The sequence below is a fragment of the Malaclemys terrapin genome, chromosome 3, assembly GCF_027887155.1.
Source record: "Malaclemys terrapin pileata isolate rMalTer1 chromosome 3, rMalTer1.hap1, whole genome shotgun sequence".
NCBI classification, from domain to species: Eukaryota; Metazoa; Chordata; order Testudines; family Emydidae; genus Malaclemys; species Malaclemys terrapin.
The window spans coordinates 207,678,610-207,700,351 of NC_071507.1; the positions used below are offsets into that span (position 1 = coordinate 207,678,610).

The 21,742-nt window shown below is 57.8% G+C and overlaps 1 protein-coding gene across 2 annotated transcripts in view; it reads left to right on the forward strand.

Annotated features, from left to right (window-relative positions):
* TRIM54 (tripartite motif containing 54) overlaps positions 1-21,742 on the forward strand; it is a 42,686-nt gene that overhangs the window by 11,901 nt on the left and 9,043 nt on the right. The window lies entirely within an intron of this gene.

Genomic DNA, 21,742 nt, shown 5'->3' on the forward strand with positions numbered 1-21,742 from the left:
CTGTTGCGGATTGTGGGGGAGTTAGGGCCCTGCACCCCTCTTCCCGAGATTCACTGCGACTCTCAGCCAGCCAGTAAAGCAGAAGGTTTATTTAAGGACAGGAACACAGTCTCAAGCAGAGCGTGTAGGTACGACCAGACCCCCTCAATTAGGTCCCTCTGGGAGGTTCAGGGAGCTTAGACCCCAGCTTGGGGTTCCCTGCGTTGCACCACCCAGCCCCAACTGAAAACTAAACTCCAAGCCCCTCCCGCTGCTCCTCTCCTTTGTTCAGTCTCCCGGGCAGAAGGTGTTAATTCTCCCCACCCCCGTTCCTGGCTCAGGTTACAGCTCAGGTAGCTTCCTTCAAGGGAAGTCCCACATCCCCACTGCAACCCCCCTGCAACATTCCCAGGTCAAATCTGCCCTGCTCCCTGCTCCGTCACATCTCTCCCCCCTTCGAGACTGAACTGAGCGGGGTCACTCTGACCAGTGACCTGGGGAAGTTCAGGGCTCCCTCTCCGGGACAACGCGTCCGCTATCAGGTTGTCACGTCCCTTCACATGGACCACGTCCATGTCATAATCCTGCAGGAGCAGGCTCCATCTCAGGAGCTTGGCGTTGGCTCCTTTCATCTGGTGCAGCCAGGTCAGGGGAGAGTGGTCGGTGTGCACGGTGAAGTGACGCCCAAAGAGATATGGCTCTAGTTTCTTGAGGGCCCACACCATGGCCAGGCATTCCTTCTCGATGGCCGCGTAGTTCTGCTCCCGGGGTAGCAACTTCTTGCTCAGGTACACGATGGGGTGTCTCTCCCCCTTTTCATCCTCCTGCATTAACACCGCCCCCAGTCCTGTGTCTGAGGCGTCGGTGAACACCATAAAGGGCTTGTCAAAGTCTGGGTTTGCCAGAACTGGGCCACTGACCAGAGCCTCCTTCAGCGTCCGGAGAGCCTCCTGGCACTCCTCCGTCCAGACCACTTTGTCTGGCTTCCCCTTCTTGCACAGCTCAGTGATGGGGGCGGCTATGGCGCTAAAGTGGGGCACGAACCTCCGATAGTATCCTGCCATCCCAATAAAGGCTTGGACCTGCTTTTTGGTTTGAGGAGCGGGCCAGTCTCTGATCACCTCCACTTTGGCAGGTTCCGGCTTTAGGCAGCCGCTTCCCACCCGGTGGCCTAGGTAGGATACCTCAGCCATCCCCACCTTGCACTTCTCCGGTTTTACGGTCAGCCCAGCCTTCTGGAGTCGGTCCAGCACTTGTCTAACCTGGGATATGTGGTCCTCCCAGGTCTGGCTAAAGACACAGATGTCATCGATATACGCCACGGCAAAACTCTCCATCCCCCTCAGTAGCTGATCCACCAGGCGCTGGAAGGTGGCCGGCGCTCCCTTGAGGCCGAAGGGCAGGGTCAGGAACTCATAGAGCCCCAGAGGGGTGACAAAGGCCGATTTCAGCCTGGCATCTGCATCCAGCGGCACTTGCCAATAGCCCTTTGTAAGATCCATGGTGGTAAGGTACCGAGCACCTCCCAGCTTGTCTAGGAGCTCGTCCGGCCTGGGCATGGGGTAGGCATCGGCCACAGTGATGGCATTGAGCTTCCGATAGTCCACACAGAACCGGATCGACCCGTCCTTTTTGGGGACCAGCACCACCGGCGAGGCCCAAGGGCTGGAAGACGGCTGGATCACCCCCAAAGCCAGCATGTCATTGACCTCTCTTTCCAGGTCCTGAGCAGTTTTCCCTGTGGCTCGGAAGGGGGAGCATTTTATAGGCGGGTGCGATCCTGTCTGCACCCGGTGGACAGTCAGATTAGTGCGTCCAGGCTGGTTGGAAAACAGCTGTTGGTACAGATGCAGCACCCCTCCGATCTCAGCTCGCTGGGCAGGGGTTAGCCGATCAGAGAGGGGAATTGCTTCCAGGGGGAAGCCAACTCTTGTCCCAGGGAATAGATCTACTAAAGGGTCATCTCCCTGCCCCTCCCACTGTCCACACACGGCCAACACCATATTCCCCCTGTCATAATATGGCTTCATCATATTCACATGGTACACCCGGTGGTGGTGTGCCCGGTTCGACAGCTCCACCACATAGTTTACCTCGTTTAGTTGCTTGACAACCTTGAAGGGCCCTTCCCAGGCGGCCTGGAGTTTGTTTTTCCTCACGGGGATGAGGACCATCACCTGATCCCCAGTGGCGAAGGCTCGGGCCCGTGCTGTGCGGTCATACCAGACTTTCTGCTTCCTCTGGGCTCTGGCCAGATTCTCCCTGGCCAGGCCCATGAGCTCGGCAAGTCGTTCCCGGAAGGTCAGGACATACTCCACCACCGACTCTCCGTCAGGAGTGGCCTTCCCCTCCCATTCGTCTCTCATCAGGTCCAGGGGCCCCCTTACCCGCCTTCCATATAGCAGTTCGAAAGGCGAAAACCCGGTAGACTCCTGGGGTACCTCCCTGTACGCAAACAGCAAGTGAGGTAAGTACTTGTCCCAGTCCTGCGGGTGCTGATTCATAAATGTTTTCAGCATCATTTTTAGCGTCCCATTGAACCTCTCCACCAGCCCGTTGGATTGGGGGTGATATGCTGAGGCCCAGTTGTGCCGGACCCCACATCTCTCCCACAAGCACCGGAGTAGGGCCGACATGAAGTTGGACTCTTGGTCCGTCAAGACTTCCTTGGGGAACCCCACTCGGCTGAAAATGGTCAGCAGCGCATCCGCCACAGTGTCTGCTTCAATGGACGATAAGGGCACTGCCTCGGGGTAGCGGGTGGCGAAATCTACCACCACCAGGATGTATTTCTTCCCAGACCGGGTCGTCTTGCTGAGAGGTCCCACTATGTCCATGGCCTCCTTCTGGAAAGGCTCCTCTATGATGGGCAAAGGTCTCAATGCTGCCTTCCCCTTGTCCCGGGCCTTCCCCACCCTCTGGCAGGGGTCACAGGATCGGCAGTACTGCCGGACGTTGGTGAAGACCCCGGGCCAGTAAAAGTTCTGTAGCAGCCTCTGCCTGGTGCGCCGGATCCCCTGGTGCCCTGCAAGAGGGATGTCATGGGCCAGGTACAGTAGCTTGTGGCGAAACTTCTGGGGAACCACCAGCTGCCTCCTGATCCCCCACGACTCCACTTCCCCCGGGGGAGCCCACTCTCGGTACAGGAACCCCTTCTCCCACAGGAACCTCTCCTTGCATCCTCTCCTCATGGTCTGTACCACACTGAGGTCAGCCAGGCCCCTTAGCTTCCGCAGGGAGGGGTCCTTCTGCAACTCGGCCTGGAACTCGGCGGCTGGGGAAGGGATGGGGACCTGCTCCCTCTTGTCGGCTGGGTCGGAAGCCCCAGCCACCCCGCGGCCTGTCCTTGGGTGTTCCCTCCCCACCCGGGAAGGGTTCGGTGCCTCCGGTGGGACATCCTTCCCAGGGTCCGGGCGTAGTGCCCCTCGCCGGCTCTGGCTACGGGTCACGACTAAGGCGGTCTGGGGGCTGCTTGGCCAGTCCTCTAGGTCCCCCCCCATCAACACCTCAGTGGGCAAATGGTGGTGCACTCCCACGTCCTTGGGGCCCTCCTTGGCCCCCCATTTCAGGTGTACCCTCGCTTCGGGAACCTTGAATGGGGTCCCGCCCACCCCGGTCAGGGTCAGGAAGGTGTTGGGCACCACCCGATCTGGGGCCACCACCTCGGGCCGGGCCAGTGTCACCTCTGCGCCCGTGTCCCAGTATCCATAAACTTTCTTCCCATCCACCTCCAGGGGAACAAGGCACTCGCTCCGCAGGGACAGCCCCGCGCCAACCCTGTAAACGGAGAACTTTGAATCCGGAGCATCTGGCCCCCCAGAGAAGCTGGCCGGGGGCCCTTCTCTCTCTTGAGCAGTTGATAAGCTGCCAGCCCCTCTTGCGTGGGAAGCCTGCCCCTCGTCCGTCTGGGCCTCTACCAAGTTAACCCGGTGCGGGTTCGGTCTGCTCAGTCTGTCCTTGAGCTTGGGGCACTGGGCCCGAACGTGGCCTCTTCGGCCGCAGTAATAGCAGCTCAGGTCCCGTGGGTCCCCTCGAGCCGGTCGGTTATCCCTGATGCTGGGCCTTCCCCGTGGGAGGGGATTCCCCATATTCCCCCTTTGGGAGGTCCCAGGGTGACTCTCTCTCTGCATCGCGGCGGGCCTGTTCCTTTGGGGCTCCTCCCTGCCACCCCCTGACCGGCTCTTTACAAACTCATCAGCCAGCTGCCCGGCGTGTCGCGGGTTCTCTGGCTTTCTGTCCACCAACCACAGCCTCAGGTCGGATGGGCACCGCTCATACAGTTGCTCCAGTACCAGCAGTTTAATCAGGTCCTCCTTCGTCTGGGCCCCACCAGCCCACTTGCTGGCGTATCTTTCCATGCGGACGGCTAGTTGCAGATATGAGATCTCAGGGGTTTTATCTTGACTCCGGAACCTTTCCCGGTACATCTCAGGAGTCAGCCCAAACTCTCGTAGCAGGGCCCTTTTGAATAGTTCGTAGTCCCCTTTCTCTGCCTCTCCCAGTTGGCGGTACAATGCCACGGATTTGGGGTCCAGTAAGGGGGTAAGGACCCGGAGTCTGTCCGCGGGGTCCACACGGTGCAGCTCGCAGGCCGTCTCAAAGGCCTCCAGGAAGTCATCCATGTCCTCCCCCTCCTTGTATGGGGCCATGATGCACTTATCAAAGCTCCGTGCAGTCCTGGGTCCCCCCTCACTCACCGCAGCCGGGGGTTCGCTGGCCTTCAATCTCGCCAGTTCCAGGTCATGCTGTCTCTGTCTCTCTTTCTCCTCCCGTTCATGCTGTCTCTGTTGTTCACGATCCTCCAGCTCTCTCAGTTTTAGCTCTTTCTCCCATTCCAGCCAATTCCGCTCCACGGATGCCGAACGTCGCCGGGAGGATCCTCTGCTGGCCGGTGGGCTTCGCCGGGGGGACCCCCTGCTGGCCGGGGGGTTCACGGCGCCTTCGGTATTTGCTGGGCTCCTCCCCACCCTTCCCCTAGGCATAGGAAGGAGGGGTCTCGGGACGCCCTCAGCAGCCGGCTGACCACTCCCAGCTGGGACAGACACTGGTGCCTGCGCTGCATTTGCCAGGCTGCTTCCCTGAGACACAGGGATCAGTTCATTCGCGCGATCTTCCGCCTCCAGCTGGGCAATGAGCTGTTCTTTGGTGAGCCTCCCAATGCGCAGCCGCCTCTGCTTGCACAGCTCCACCAGGTCGCTCTTAAGCCGCTTGGCATACATCTTCCTGCTGGCCACTCACCGGCCTGTGTGCTCACAGCTCCCCACAGTTCCCAGGGGGACCCCTAGTGTGCCAGCCCTTCTCGAGGTCACCACCTCTCTGCCAGGGTCGAGCTGCAGACTCCTCCGCCCCTAGGACCACTCGCTGCGATCCCCCCGGGGGACCCTGTTACTGCAAAAGTCCTTCTCGCTGGTCACACACTCCCAGGGGTAATAACCGTCTCTCTCTCACTCTTCAGCACGCCTGGTCCCCGTCAATCCCCCTTCGTTTTACTGCTCCCCAGTCACTTACTGCAGGAAGCGCCGTCCACGGGGTGCAGTAGATCCCACCGCTGCCACCAGTTGTTGCGGATTGTGGGGGAGTTAGGGCCCTGCACCCCTCTTCCCGAGATTCACTGCGACTCTCAGCCAGCCAGTAAAGCAGAAGGTTTATTTAAGGACAGGAACACAGTCTCAAGCAGAGCGTGTAGGTACGACCAGACCCCCTCAATTAGGTCCCTCTGGGAGGTTCAGGGAGCTTAGACCCCAGCTTGGGGTTCCCTGCGTTGCACCACCCAGCCCCAACTGAAAACTAAACTCCAAGCCCCTCCCGCTGCTCCTCTCCTTTGTTCAGTCTCCCGGGCAGAAGGTGTTAATTCTCCCCACCCCCGTTCCTGGCTCAGGTTACAGCTCAGGTAGCTTCCTTCAAGGGAAGTCCCACATCCCCACTGCAACCCCCCTGCAACATTCCCAGGTCAAATCTGCCCTGCTCCCTGCTCCGTCACACCAGCCAGCCCAGCGTAGCCCCGTGAGACGCTGTAGCGAAGAGGGCGAAGGCGCCTTCGATGTACAAGGTGGACTGGCAGAGGTGTTTGCTCTCCAGACAGGGACAGTGCGCCGGGGTCTGGTGCCTGCTCTGCCAACGGGGGGTTGATGGACTGGACAAGGTTCAGGGAACAGGACAGAGGGCTAGAAAATCCGCCGGCTGCGGAGAGCCTGGAGGAGGTGGATCTGATCGTCTCGCCAAAGAGACGGTTGAAAGGTGACTTGCTCAGGGTCTGCTAGTACCTGTGTGGGAAGAGATCTGTGAGAGCAGACGGCTCTTCCCTCTGCCAGAGAGTCTAACACGAGCCGCCGGCTGGGAGCGGGCACGACACGAATTCAGTCTGGGAACAAGGTGCAGATACTGAACAGTGAGGGTGGGACAAAGGAGGAATTTTCTGTAATATTTTTATGATGCCGGCATGTGCCTCAGTTTCCCTTTATGTAGCAGTGTTACCCAGTGGGGGGAAGGGACCGTTTGCTCTCAGGATAGGCTAAGAGACGGAGGTGGGAATGGCGCCCAGCAGTCTGAGCCAGGTGGGGCATTAAAAAGGACTGGCCGAGGCTGACCCCACATCACTGGATGTTGACACCAGCAGCCAACGCCCCAGGGGAGATGGATTTAAGAGCTGGGGGCTGGAAGGAGTCAGGGGCAGGGCTCTCACCCTGGAGTCTGACCAAAGAGGTTGGATGGAAAGTGTGACGGGTTGAATCACAGAACCCCCTTGGGAGCTTCCACCTGATGTGCCAAGACTACCCCTGCCCCTGCTTTCCTCCCCTGTCAGCTTAGGACTTCAGTGCCCTGCCTGGTTTGAGCCAGACCCGCTAGTCTGCTGCAAACCCAGACCCAGGTCTGAACCATGTCCCCTAACAGCTGTAGGCTTGACTGAAAGCAGCTCACAGAAGTGTTCTTGTCTTTAACACTCAGATGCCCAAGTCCCAGTGGGGTCTAAACCCAAATAAATCCATTTTACCCTGTATAAAGCTTATACAGGGTAAACTCATAAATTGTTCGTCCTCTATAGCACTGATAGAGAGATATGCACAGCTGTTTGCTCCCCCAGGTATTAATACATACTCTGGGTTAATTAATGAGTAAAAAGTGATTTTATTAAATACAGAAAATAGGATTTAAGTGGTTCCAAGTAGTAACAGACAGAACAAAGTAAGTCACCAAGCAAAATAAACTAAAACACACAAATCTATGTCTAATCAAACTGAATACAGATAATCTCACCCTCAGAGATGCTTCAGTAAGTTTTTCTCAGTCTGGACTTCTTCCAGCCTGGGCACAATTCTTTCCCCTGGTACAGCTCTTGTTGCAGCTCAGGTGATAGCTAGGGGATTCTTCATGATGGCTCCTCTCCCCTCTGTTCTCTTCCCCCCTTTATATATCTTTTGCATAAGGCGGGAACCCTTTGTCCCGCTCTGGGTCGCCACCCCTCCTTCTCAATGGAAAGACACCAGGTTAAAGATGGATTCCAGTTCAGGTGACATGATCACATATCACTGTGAGACCCCCCAAGCCTTCATTCCTCCCAGCCTGACTCACGGGAAGGACTCCCTGCAAACAGAGCCATCCACAGTCAATTGTCCTGGTTGATGGGAGCCATCAAGATTCCCAACCACCATTAATGGCCCACACTTTGCATAATTACAATAGGCCTCAGAGTTATATTTCATATTTCTAGTCCCAAATACAAGAGTGGTACATTTCTACAAATAGGATGATCACACACAGTAGATTTTAAGCTTTGTAATGATACCTTACAAGAGACCTTCTGCATGAAGCATATCCCAGTTACATTATATTCACTCATTAGCATATATTTATAAAATCATATAGAGTGCACCATCACAGAGAGTCAGACGGAGCTTGAACCACAGGGGTCACTGCAGCTGGGCTAGGCTGTAACCGTCTGTTCTCTGGGCCGCTCGAGGGGCTGCCTGGGCCGTGGGCCAGGTGACCAATAAACCCGCCTGGTTTCACAGCGCTGGGTGAGTGTCCCTGCAGACGCTGGGCGAGGGGCACTGATCCCTGAGGAGAGGACACGTCTCCCCCAGGGTCTGGCTCAGTTACAGTCACTGAACAGAACTCAAGGGGTGAAGCAGGAGGTTTGGAGCCCCAGAAGTTCTGGCTAAGGAGGCGGTGTGGCCATGTGGCCTACACTGAAGGACGAATGAGGCCCCCCCCAAGGGGTCTGGCCCACTGAAGGGTCCTTCCAGAAACTGTTCCCAAGCTGAGGCCATAGCACTGATCCTGTGGAGCCATGGCAGGTGGTGGTAGCGGTGGGATCCCGGATGCACGAGTAGCATTTTGCAATAAGTGATTTGCAACAGTAAAACAAGGCTAGTTTAAAGGAAATGCAAAAAAATGGGGTATAACCACCTCCATAAGAGGGACGTCGCAAACCTGTGCAGCGAGAGAGGGTTAAACATCGGGAAACTCGACAAGCTGCATCTGGTTGCACGGCTGGAGAAGGACAGTCGGTCCAAGAAGCAGGTTCCAGGCCCAAGTGGGGTTCCAGAAAAGTCCCACAGTAATGGAGGCAACAGCAGGACGTCCTCACGACCTGGTTCCCCACTGATGAAGTTGGTGGGAGCTGGAGCTGGAGCTGAGCGAAGGAGCTTTGGCTGGAGGAACAGAGGCTGGCAGCCCATGAGATGCAGCGAAAACACGAGGAAGAAGCACGAGAGGCAGCGAAAGTGTGAACGGGGGCTGGAGAAACCGAGGGCGAGAGGACCCACCGAGGGTAAAATGGGGAAAGGCCCCAGGATGCCGGTTCTAGGGGAGCCTAGATCCCAAATTGTTGCCCAGTTGGAGGAGGGCTATCGGGTCCTACCTCACTGCCTTTGAGAAGGCCTGCGATCGAACCAGGCTGACCCCGCAGGCCGGCTCCGCATCTCACCCCCTTGCTCGGTCCCAGAGCCATAGGGGTGCCCAGCCAGATGGGCGGAGTCGATACTGGGGACTAGGAACCGTTCAGCCAGGCTCCACTGCTCAAGTCTGAATGGGCACCTGAGGCTTATGGGAACAGGTTTTGGGGTGTGCAGCACTAGCGTAGCTGGGGGGGAGCAGGGAGAGCAGCCGCTCCCCCACTCGGCACATTCCCCAAAAGTGGCGCCTTTTTAATTTTTACACTCACGCTGTCAGCTCGCGGCACAGCAGGCGTGCCTGTCCCTTTAAACTGGGCGAGAGGGGGCGTTCCCATGGTGCCTAGCGGCGGGCGGCTTGGATTTTAAATCCTAGCGGCCGGCGGCGAGAGTGGGACAAGGTCAGCGCAGGGCCGGAGCAGGACAGGGGCAGGATCACGAGCGCGGTGGCTGGGAAGGGGGTGAAGCAGGAAGGCGGCTGGGTCTGGGGCCGGGGCCAGGGCACTCACCGGCAGCGGCGGGAAGTGGAGCAATGTGGCCCCAGCCCGCTCCACTCTGCCAGCTCCCAGCTGCGACGCTCCGCTTCCCGCCGCCAGTGAGTGCGGTGAGCAGGGAGGTTGGGGAAAGGATGACCCCCTGCACCCACTGGCGGTGGGAAGCGGAGTGACGCGGCCCCAGCCAGTTCCGCTTCCCTTGCCCGGGCCCCAGCCGTGTTGCTTGGGGCTGGGGAAGGATCCCCCCTCCCCTGCATTCACCGGCGGCGGGAAGCGGAGGGCCGCGGCTGGGAGCTGGTGGAGTGGAGCGGGCTGGGGCCGAGCTGCTCCGCTTCTGCCGCTGCTGGTGAGTTCAGGGGGGGATCCCTTCCCGCAAGCCCCCTCCCCTGAGCGACACGGCTGGGGCTGGGCCGAGGGAAGTGGAGCAGGCTGCTAATCCCCTGGGCCACTCTGGGCCTGCGGGCCCCCAAAAGTGCCCCCCACAGCTCCTGCTTCCCAGTCCCTCCGGGTCTTTGGCGGCGGGACCTGCAGTGCCGCCGAAGACCCGGAGCGAGTGAAGGGCCCCCCGCTGAAGACCCGGAGTGCCGCAGCGGGTGGTGCCTTTTTTTTTATTGCTCCCCCTGTTCCCGCCACATGGCTACACCACTGGTGTGCAGAAGATCCCAGGGGTGACCTACATGGAAGCCGCCCCCCCTGCGTCCCGCTGGGAGGATCTCCCCACAAATGGGTTAGGAGAGGGGTCACTGCGCTGGAGGATTTGTGTAACCTGGCTGGGTCGGAACTACTCCAGGAGATGTGTCCCTACGAGCCTAGACCGTGGGTCGTGGACAGGAAGCCGACGGGGCTGTGCCGAGCAGGCCGGTGGGCAGATCACTTTGGGGACAGTCGGTTTGGGGGTGGAGAGACCCGAAGGGGACTGGCCTAAGCCTGGGTGCTGGGAGACGGATGTGGAGACACCCCAGAAGTGGGACTGGGGTAAACCAAAAGTGGCCAATGCGAGTAGACCTCCGCCTCACCTCAGTCCCTGGAAAAATCATGGAGCAGGTCCTCAAGGAATCAATTATGAAACACTTAGAGGAGAGGAAAGTGATCAGGAACTGTCAGCATGGATTCACCAAGGGCACGTCATGCCTGACCAACCTAATTGCCTTCTATGAGGAGATAACTGGGTCTGTGGATGAGGGGAAAGCAGTGAATGTGTTATTCCTTGACTTTACCAAAGCTTTTGATACGGTCTCCCACAGTATTCTTGCCAGCAAGTTAAAGAAGTATGGGCTGGATGAATGGACTATCAGGTGGATAGAAAGCTGGCTAGATCGTCGGGCTCAACGGGTAGTGATCAATGGCTCTATGTCTAGTTGGCAGCCGGTTTCAAGCGGAGTGCCCCAAGGGTCGGTCCTGGGGCCAGTTTTGTTCAACATCTTCATTAATGATCTGGAGGATGGTGTGGACTGCACTCTCAGCAAGTTTGCAGATGACACTAAACTGGGAGGAGTGGTAGATACGCTGGAGGGTAGGGATCGGATACAGAGGGACCTAGACAAATTAGAGGATTGGGCCAAAAGAAACCTGATGAGGTTCAACAAGGACAAGTGCAGAGTCCTGCACTTAGGACGGAAGAATCCCATGCACTGCTACAGACTAGGGACCGAATGGCTAGGTAGCAGTTCTGCTGAAAAGGACCTAGGGGTCACAGTGGACGAGAAGCTGGATATGAGTCAACAGTGTGCTCTTGTTGCCAAGAAGGCTAACGGCATTTTGGGCTGTATAAGTAGGGGCATTGCCAGCAGATCGAGGGATGTGATCATTCCCCTCTATTCAACATTGGTGAGGCCTCATCTGGAATACTGTGTGGAAAAATTGGAAAGAGTCCAGCGGAGGGCAACAAAAATAATCAGGGGGCTGGAGCACATGACTTATGAGGAGAGGCTGAGGGAACTGGGATTGTTTAGTCTCAAGAAGAGAAAAATGAGGGGGGATTTGATAGCTGCTTTCAACTACCTGAAAGGGGGTTCCAAAGAGGATGGATCTAGACTGTTCTCAGTGGTACCAGATGACAGAACAAGGAGCAATGGTCTCAAGTTGCAGTGGGGGAGGTCCAGGTTGGTGTAACGATGCGGTTCTGGCGGGACCCAACTGAGAATGCCAATTCGGGACAAATTGCTCAAACAGGGCAGTTACAGCCCAAGGCTGGGGTTTTTCCACCTCTAAGGCAAACCAAACCAGCCAGACTAAGAGGACTTCGGTCTCACCCCACTGGCTAACTGCAAGTCTCACAAGCAATTCCCTTAGACACTCCAGTTTCCCAGTATTACCACCAGCGCCACTCGTTATGGGGACAAATGGTTATGAAAACCAATACCCCAGTAAAAGAAAAAAGGTTCTCCTGATCCCATAGGACCAAGCCCCAGACCCAGGTCAATATACAAATCAGATCTTACCCACAAATCACGCTGCTGCCAATCCTTTAGAATCTAAAATCTAAAGGTTTATTCATAAAAGGAAAAAGATAGAGATGAGAGTTAGAATTGGTTAAATGGAATCAATTACATACAGTAATGGCAAAGTTCTTGGTTCAGGCTTGTAGCAGTGATAGAATAAACTGCAGTTTCAAATCAAGTCTCTGGAACATCCCCAGCTGGGATGGGTCCTCAGTCCTTTGTTCAGAGCTTCAGTTTGTAGCAGAGTCCCTCCAGAGGTATGAAGCAGGATTGAAGACCAGATGGAGATGAGGCATCAGCCTTATATAGTCTTTTCCAGGTGTAAGAACACCTCTTTGTCCTTACTGTGGAAAATTACAGCAAAATGGAGTCTGGGGTCACATGGGCCAGTCCCTGCATACTTTGCTGAGTTACAAGGCGTATCTGCCTTCTCTCAATGGGTCCATTGTATAGCTGATGGTCCTTAATGGGCCATCAAGCAGGCTAGGCAGAGCTAACACCAGTTTGTCTGGGATGTCTCCCAGAAGCATAGCATAAGTTTGAAATACAGACAGTATAGAGCCAATATTCATAACTTCAACTACAAAATTGATACACACATATAGACAGCATAATCATAACCAGTAAACCATAACCTTGTTTTAGACACCCCATTTGACCCCCTTTATACAAGATTTGGTGCCACTACGGGACTTTGTTTGCAACAATGATCTATATGGTCCCAGATTATATCAATAACGTCACAGTTGGATATTAGGAAAAACTTTTGCACTAGGGGGGTGGTGAAGCACTGGAATGGGTTACCTAGGGAGGTGGTGGAATCTCCTTCCTTAGAGGTTTTTAAGGTCAGGCTTGACAAAGCCCTGGCTGGGATGATTTAGTTGGGATTAGGTCCTACTTTAAGCAGGGGGTTGGACTAGATACCTCCTGAGGTCCCTTCCAACCCTGATATTCTGTGATTCTATTCTATGATTCAAGGGACCTCAGAGACCTGAGAAGCAGGGGGACTGGAGCCCAGAAGTTCAGTCGAGGAGGCGGTGAGGCCGCGTGGCTCACCCTGGGGGAAGAGTGAGACCCCGGGAGGTCTGGCCCATTGAAGGGCTCCTCCCAGAGACTGTTCCCAGGCTGAGATGTAGCCCCGACCCTGTGGATCCAGGACAGAGGGTATTTAACCACTGCAATGACTGACCGGGGGGAGTAGCGGATTCTCCAGCTCTTGGGGTCTTCCTGTGATGGCTGGGTAGCTGTAAAAGATATGCTGGGGTTCAACCAGCAAGGCAGGACTGGAGGCAGGAATTGCGGGTGGGGTCTCTCTGTTACGGAGTCCCAGGGCTCTGGACTCGCTCTGAATGAGGGTCAGGCAGGAGTCTGGGGCAGCGTCTCCCCTCAGGCACCTGTCACCTGCTCGGCTTCGGCACCTTCTGGGTCTGACCTCGGAGCGTTCAGCCCCCTGCTCGCCCCGGGAGCTCCCTGCAGCGAGTCCCCCTGGGTGCCCCCAAAGGGCCCTGCCCCCACTCCGCAGCCAGCAGTGACCCAGCCAGCGTGTGATGCAGACGGGTTCTTAGTTGTCAGGAACACAACCCGGCACAGAACAGAGCTTGTTAGCTCAGAAATCAATATTTTTTAGCGTAACCCTTCTGCCCGCTGGAGCCGGCAGCAGCTAGGGCCGGGTTCGATATCGAGGGGTTCCTTTTCATACATCCAACACAGAACAGGCTCAAGCCCCCACCCAGTGACCTGGGACAATTACACAGCACCCCAGGGCGCCTCTGAGAGGCAAAACTCCCCCTCTTGCAAGCACAGAGTCTGAGTGTGGAAAAGAAACTTTTAATGAAAGGAGGGAGATCACCCGACATCAATTAGGGAAAATGCCACAAGCAGGATTCATACACATAACACTGCGAGCGGGACGCCCACCCCAGAGGGCAGTGCCTTCCGCCTCATGTTCTAGAGTCCTACAACCAAAATCTCCTTTTGAATGCCCCTCTCTGCTCCCTCACCACACCCCACTCACAGGGTTTGTCCTTGGTCAGAGAGGACCCAGCGTTCAGAGGTGCATCTGTGTGAGTTACCGTCCCACCCGGGGAAGAAGGTACTTTGCTTGCTCTGGCCACCCCACCAGCCGTGGTTCCACTCACTGGACACCTCCTACCACCCTGCTGTGACCTCTGCAGTCCATCTCTGGAGGTGCCACCAGCTCTCAGCCGGCTGCGAAGAGACACTGACCCACCGCCAGTGATTTCAGCTCTTTTGAGCATTTAACATAACAAAAGGCTTCTAATGAAACCTATTTAGCTCAGTTTTAAACAATGGGAGGAACAGGTTAAACCTGACCAGGCACCCTTAGACAGAAGCCACACTTCCTGGCTGAGATCCCTGTCCCCACCCTCTCTTACTTTCCAGGGCTCTGGCATTCAAGCCCCTGGCGTACCGAGGTGCTTTCAGCTGAAGGTGACCCCTCAGTTGGGACAGGTTAAGCACAGTTCTGCTCCCCTCTATTCATACATTAAAGACAACAACATTTCACTCCCCTGCAGTCAGTACTAACGTGATTTGTACCCCACGCCGGCCAAAGCTGATCACTTTGAGCAGCACCGCTCTGCCCGCTGGGTACCGACGCAGAGTTAGGTGTTCATGTAAATACGGTTTGCTCCTGACGTCTCGCCTGCTCCCCGCTGGCTGTCGGGAGAATTCATCCAGACCCGGCTTACAGCAGCAAAGTCCATCTTAGCGGGATCCAGGGCCTAGCACGCTGGACTCCCCCCTCTGAGTCTCAAAGCACGAGACTGACCAGTTCCAGCTGCCTGGTCTCCTCACCCCCATTGCTCCTCCTCCATCCTTTGTCTCTTTCTCCAGCAAGCAGGTGTCACGGAGTATTGGGGGACTCAGGGCCCTGCACCCCCGGCTTCCTGCGATTCACCATGACTCTCAGCCAGCCAGTAAAGCAGAAGGTTTATTTGGATGACAGGAATACAGTCCAAGACAGGTCTTGCAGGCACAGACAACAGGGACCCCCTCAGTTAGGTCCATCTTGGGGTCCCCGGGCATCCAAGCCCAGCCCCCCTTGGGAGGTCAGAGCCATCTATGCCCCCCAGCCCTCTCTCCCTGCCTGCTTCCAGCACTCTGCCTTCAGCGACCCCTCCCACCGCCTTTGTTCAGTTTCCCGGGCTAAGGAGTCGCCTCCCCTTCAACCCCTTCCTGGGTTCTCATGTTACACACTCAGGTATGCGCCCTCGGGCGCCCTCGGGCAGATCCCATCCTGCAATGCAGACTATCCCAGAACACTCCCCTGTCAGCATTCACAGACCACCGTGAGAACAGGCCCAGTTCGTCACATCTCTCCCCCCTTCGAGACCGAACTGAGCAGGGTCACTTTAGCCAGTGACCCGGGGAAGTTCGAACCTACCCCCGTTCCCATGGATGCCCCCGCATCCCTCCAGTTCCTTGGTGGGAATTACACCAGGCCCCTTCAGTTTCACGCCCCCCCCTTAGGTCGGGGTGCTTGATGGCACTCGCAGTTCGCATGTGGGAAGGTTTATGCGGCCTGTGCCCTTTTCCCACCCCCATACCTCTGGGGTTCCAACTGGGCTGTGGTCTTCTCCCAGCGCTCCAGTCTGGAGGTCTGTGCTTTGGGCTCTCTTGGTTTAGAGCCGCCCTTTTAACCTTGGCCACCCTCTGGAAAGGATCCTTTATGCTGGGCAAGGGTCCTAAAGCTGTTTTCCCCTTGTCCCAGGCCTTCCTCCCCCTCTGACAGGGGTCACAGGATCCGCAGTACTGTCGGACAGTAACAAAGACCCCAGGCCAGTAAAAGCTCCGTAGCAGCCTCTGCTGGGTACGCCAGGTTCCCTGGTGCCCTGAGAGGGGAATATCATGGGCCCGGCACAGCAGCTGGCGGCGATACTTCTGGGGTACCACCAGCTGCCTCCTGATCCCCCCTGACTCCATTTCCCCTGGGGGAGCCCATTCTCGGTACAGGAACCCCTTCTCCCACAGGAACCTTTTCCGGCCACCTCGTCCCATGGTCTGTACCGCCTTGAGGTCGGCTAGGTCCCTTATCTTCCGCAAGGAGGGGTCTCTCTGTAACTCGGCCTGGAACTCAGCAGCTGGGACAGGGATGGCCACCTGCTCTTCCTCGCCCGCTGGGCCTGAAGCTGCAGCCTCCCTGAGCCGTGTCCCTGGGCGTTCCCTCCCCACCAGGTTAGGGTCCTGCGCCTCAGGCAAGGCACCCCCCCCAAGGCCAGGGCGCAGTGCCCCTCGCCGGCTCTGACTGCGGGTCACAACCAGTGCCTTTTGGGGGTTGCTTGGCCAGTTCTCCAGGTCCCCCCCCATCAATACCTCAGTGGGCAAATACGGGTGTACCCCCACATCCTTGGGGCCCTCCTTGGCCCCCCACTTCAGGTGTACCCTTGCCACGGGTACTTTGACTGGTGTTCCGCCCACCCCCGTCAGGGTCAGGTAGGTGTTGGGCACCACCTGATCTGGGGCCACCACCTCGGGCCGGGCCAGCGTCACCTCTGCGCCCGTATCCCAGTATCCACTGACCTTCCTCCCATCCACCTCCAGGGGAACAAGGTACTCTCTCCGGAGGGACAGCCCCGCGCCTACCATATAAACCAAAAACCCTGAGTCTGGAGCATCCAGCCCCCTAGAGGAGCTGGCCTGGAGCTCTCCTCCCTCCTTAGCAGGTGGTACTCTGCCAGCCCCTCTTCCCTGGGAATGCTGCCTTTCGCCGGGCTGGGTCTCTACCCAGTTAACCCTCTGTGGGTTCGGTCTGCTCAGTCTGTCCCTGAGCCTAGGGCACTGGGCCCGTATGTGGCCCTTTTGGCCACAGTGGTAGCAGCCCATGTCCCATGGGTCCCCTTGAGTAGGTCGGATGGTCCTGATGCCGGATGCTCCCCTCTGATGGTTTTTTTCTGTATTTTCCCATGGGGAGGTCCCATGGTGACTCTCTCTCTGCGTTGTGGTGGGACTGTTCCTTTGGGACTCCTCCCTTTTATCTCCTGACCGGCTCTTTACAAACTCATCAGCCAGCTGCCCGGCGTGTCGCGGGTTCTCTGGCTTTCTGTCCACCAACCACAGCCTCAGGTCGGATGGGCACCGGTCATACAGTTGCTCCAGTACCAGCAGTTTAATCAGGTCCTCCTTCGTCTGGGCCCCACCAGCCCACTTGCTGGCGTATCTCTCCATGCGGGCGGCTAGTTGCAGATATGAGATCTCAGGGGTTTTATCCTGACTCCGGAACCTTTCCCGGTACATCTCAGGAGTCAGCCCAAACTCTCGTAGCAGGGCCCTTTTGAATAGTTCGTAGTCCCCTTTCTCTGCCTCTCCCAGTTGGCGGTACAATGCCACGGATTTGGGGTCCAGTAAGGGGGTAAGGACCCGGAGTCTGTCCGCGGGGTCCACACGGTGCAGCTCGCAGGCCGTCTCAAAGGCCTCCAGGAAGTCATCCATGTCCTCCCCCTCCTTGTATGGGGCCATGATGCACTTATCAAAGCTCCGTGCAGTCCTGGGTCCCCCCTCACTCACCGCAGCCGGGGGTTCGCTGCCCTTCAATCTCGCCAGTTCCAGGTCATGCTGACGCTGTCTCTCATTCTCCTCCCGTTCATGCTGTCTCTGTCTCTCTTCACGCTGATGCTGTCTCTCTTTCTCCTCCCGTTCATGCTGACGCTGTCTCTCTTTCTCCTCCCGTTCACGCTGATGCTGTCTCTCTTTCTCCTCCCGTTCATGCTGTCTCTGTTGTTCACGATCCTCCAGCTCTCTCAGTTTTAGCTCTTTCTCCCATTCCAGCCAATTCCGCTCCACGGATGCCGAACGTCGCCGGGAGGATCCTCTGCTGGCCGGCGGGCTTCGCCGGGGGGATCCCCTGCTGGCCGGGGGGGTCACGGCGCCCTCGGTATTTGCTGGGCTCCTCCCCACCCTTCCCCTAGGCATAGGAAGGAGGGGTCTCGGGAAGCCCTCAGCAGCCGGCTGACCACTCCCAGCTGGGACAGACACTGGTGCCTGCGCTGCATTTGCCAGGCTGCTTCCCTGAGACACAGGGATCAGTTCATTCGCGCGATCTTCCGCCTCCAGCTGGGCAATGAGCTGTTCTTTGGTGAGCCTCCCAATGCGCAGCCGCCTCTGCTTGCACAGCTCCACCAGGTCGCTCTTAAGCCGCTTGGCATACATCTTCCTGCTGCCCACTCACCGGCCTGTGTGCTCACAGCTCCCCACAGTTCCCAGGGGGACCCCTAGTGTGCCAGCCCTTCTCGAGGTCACCGCCTCTCTGCCAGGGTCGAGCTGCAGACTCCTCCGCCCCTGGGACCACTCGCTGCGATCCCCTCGGGGGACCCTGTTACTGCAAAAGTCCTTCTCGCTGGTCACACACTCCCAGGGGTAATAACCGTCTCTCTCTCACTCTTCAGCACGCCTGGTCCCCGTCAATCCCCCTTCGTTTTACTGCTCCCCAGTCACTTACTGCAGGAAGCGCCGAGGAAGCGCCGTCCACGGGGTGCAGTAGATCCCACCGCTGCCACCAGTTGTCACGGAGTATTGGGGGACTCAGGGCCCTGCACCCCCGGCTTCCTGCGATTCACCATGACTCTCAGCCAGCCAGTAAAGCAGAAGGTTTATTTGGATGACAGGAATACAGTCCAAGACAGGTCTTGCAGGCACAGACAACAGGGACCCCCTCAGTTAGGTCCATCTTGGGGTCCCCGGGCATCCAAGCCCAGCCCCCCTTGGGAGGTCAGAGCCATCTATGCCCCCCAGCCCTCTCTCCCTGCCTGCTTCCAGCACTCTGCCTTCAGCGACCCCTCCCACCGCCTTTGTTCAGTTTCCCGGGCTAAGGAGTCGCCTCCCCTTCAACCCCTTCCTGGGTTCTCATGTTACACACTCAGGTATGCGCCCTCGGGCGCCCTCGGGCAGATCCCATCCTGCAATGCAGACTATCCCAGAACACTCCCCTGTCAGCATTCACAGACCACCGTGAGAACAGGCCCAGTTCGTCACAGCAGGTGTCACGGAGTTTTGGGGGACTCAGGGCCCTGCACCCCCGGCCTCCTGCGATTCACCATGACTCTCAGCCAGCCAGTAAAGCAGAAGGTTTATTTGGATGACAGGAATACAGTCCAAGACAGGTCTTGCAGGCACAGACAACAGGGACCCCCTCAGTTAGGTCCATCTTGGGGTCCCCGGCCATCCCAGCCCCCCTTGGGAGGTCAGAGCCATCTCTGCCTCCCAGCCATCTCTCCAGCCCAGCTTCCCAGACCCTCCTTTCAGCCCCCCCTCCCACAGCCTTTGTTCAGTTTCCCGGGCCCCGGAGTCACCTGACCTCCAACCCCCTCCTGGGTTCTCATGTTAAAAGCTCAGGTATGTTCCCTCGGGCCGACTCCCCTCCCCCGATGCAGACCATCCTAGCCACACTCCCCTGTCAGCATTCACACACCCCAGCAAGAACAGGCCCAGTTCGTCACATCTCTCCCCCCTTCGAGACCGAACTGAGCAGGGTCACTTTAGCCAGTGACCTGGGGAAGTTCGAACCTACCCCCGTTCCCATGGATGCCCCCGCATCCCTCCCATTCCTTGGTGGGAATTACACCAGGCCCCTCCAGTTTCACGCCCCCCCTTAGGTCGGGGGTGCTTGATGGCACTCGCAGTTCGCATGTGGGAAGGTTTATGCGGCCTGTGCCCTTTCCCCACCCCCACACCTCTGGGGTTCCAACTGGGCTGTGGTCTTCTCCCAGCGCTCCAGTCTGGAGGTCTGTGCTTTGGGCTCTCTTGGTTTAGAGCCGCCCTTTTAACCTTGGCCACCCTCCGGAAAGGATCCTTTATGCTGGGCAAGGATCCTAAAGCTGTTTTCCCCTTGTCCCAGGCCTTCCTCCCCCTCTGACAGGGGTCACAGGATCTGCAGTACTGTCGGACAGTAACAAAGACCCCAGGCCAGTAAAAGCTCCGTAGCAGCCTCTGCTGGGTACGCCAGGTTCCCTGGTGCCCTGAGAGGGGAATGTCATGGGCCCGGCACAGCAGCTGGCGGCGATACTTCTGGGGTACCACCAGCTGCCTCCTGATCCCCCCTGACTCCATTTTCCCTGGGGGAGCCCATTCTCGGTACAGGAACCCCTTCTCCCACAGGAACCTTTTCCGGCCACCTCGTCCCATGGTCTGTACCGCATTGAGGTCGGCCAGGTCCCTTATCTTCCGCAAGGAGGGATCTCTCTGCAACTCGGCCTGGAACTCAGCAGCTGGGACAGGGATGGCCACCTGCTCTTTCTCGCCTGCTGGGTCTGAAGCTGCAGCCTCCCTGAGCCGTGTCCCTGGGCGTTCCCTCCCCACCAGGTTAGGGTCCTGCGCCTCAGGCAAGGCACCGCCCCCCAGGCCAGGGCGCAGTGCCCCTCGCCGGCTCTGACTGCGGGTCACAACCAGTGCCTTTTGGGGGTTGCTTGGCCAGTTCTCCAGGTCCCCCCCCATCAATACCTCAGTGGGCAAATACGGGTGTACCCCCACATCCTTGGGGCCCTCCTTGGCCCCCCACTTCAGGTGTACCCTTGCCACGGGCACTTTGACTGGTGTTCCGCCCACCCCCGTCAAGGTCAGGTAGGAGTTGGGCACCACCTGATCTGGGGCCACCACCTCGGGCCGGGCCAGCGTCACCTCTGCGCCCGTATCCCAGTATCCATTGACCTTCCTCCCATCCACCTCCAGGGGAACAAGGTACTCTCTCCGGAGGGACAGCCCCGCGCCCACCGTATAAACCAAAAACCCTGAGTCTGGGGCATCCAGCCCCCTAGAGGAGCTGGCCTGGAGCTCTCCTCCCTCCTTAGCAGGTGGTACTCTGCCAGCCCCTCTTCCCTGGGAATGCTGCCTTTCGCCGGGCTGGGTCTCTACCCAGTCAACCCTCTGTGGGTTCGGTCTGCTCAGTCTGTCCCTGAGCCTAGGGCACTGGGCCCGAACGTGGCCTCTTCGGCCGCAGTAATAGCAGCTCAGGTCCCGTGGGTCCCCTCGAGCCGGTCGGTTGTCCCTGATGCTGGGCATTCCCCGTGGGAGGGGATTCCCCATATTCCCCCTTTGGGAGGTCCCAGGGTGACTCTCTCTCTGCATCGCGGCGGGCCTGTTCCTTTGGGGCTCCTCCCTGCCACCCCCTGACTGGCTCTTTACAAACTCATCAGCCAGCTGCCCGGCGTGTCGCGGGTTCTCTGGCTTTCTGTCCACCAACCACAGCCTCAGGTCGGATGGGCACCGCTCATACAGTTGCTCCAGTACCAGCAGTTTAATCAGGTCCTCCTTCGTCTGGGCCCCACCAGCCCACTTGCTGGCGTATCTTTCCATGTGGACGGCTAGTTGCAGATATGAGATCTCAGGGGTTTTATCTTGACTCCGGAACCTTTCCCGGTACATCTCAGGAGTCAGCCCAAACTCACGTAGCAGGGCCTTTTTGAATAGTTCGTAGTCCCCTTTCTCTGCCTCTCCCAGTTGGCGGTACAATGCTACGGCTTTGGGGTCCAGTAAGGGGATAAGGACCCGGAGTCTGTCCGCGGGATCAACCCGGTGCAGCTCGCAGGCCGTCTCAAAGGCCTCCAGGAAGTCATCCATGTCCTCCCCCTCCTTGTATGGGGCCATGATGCACTTATCAAAGCTCCGTGCAGTCCTGGGTCCCCCCTCACTCACCGCAGCCGGGGGTTCGCTGCCCTTCAATCTCGCCAGTTCCAGGTCATGCTGACGCTGTCTCTCATTCTCCTGTCTCTGTCTCTCTTCATGCTGACGCTGTCTCTCTTTCTCCTCCCGTTCACGCTGATGCTGTCTCTCTTTCTCCTCCCGTTCATGCTGTCTCTGTCGTTCACGATCCTCCAGCTCTCTCAGTTTTAGCTCTTTCTCCCATTCCAGCCAATTCCGCTCCACGGATGCCGAACGTCGCCGGGAGGATCCTCTGCTGGCCGGCGAGCTTCGCCGGGAGGGTCCC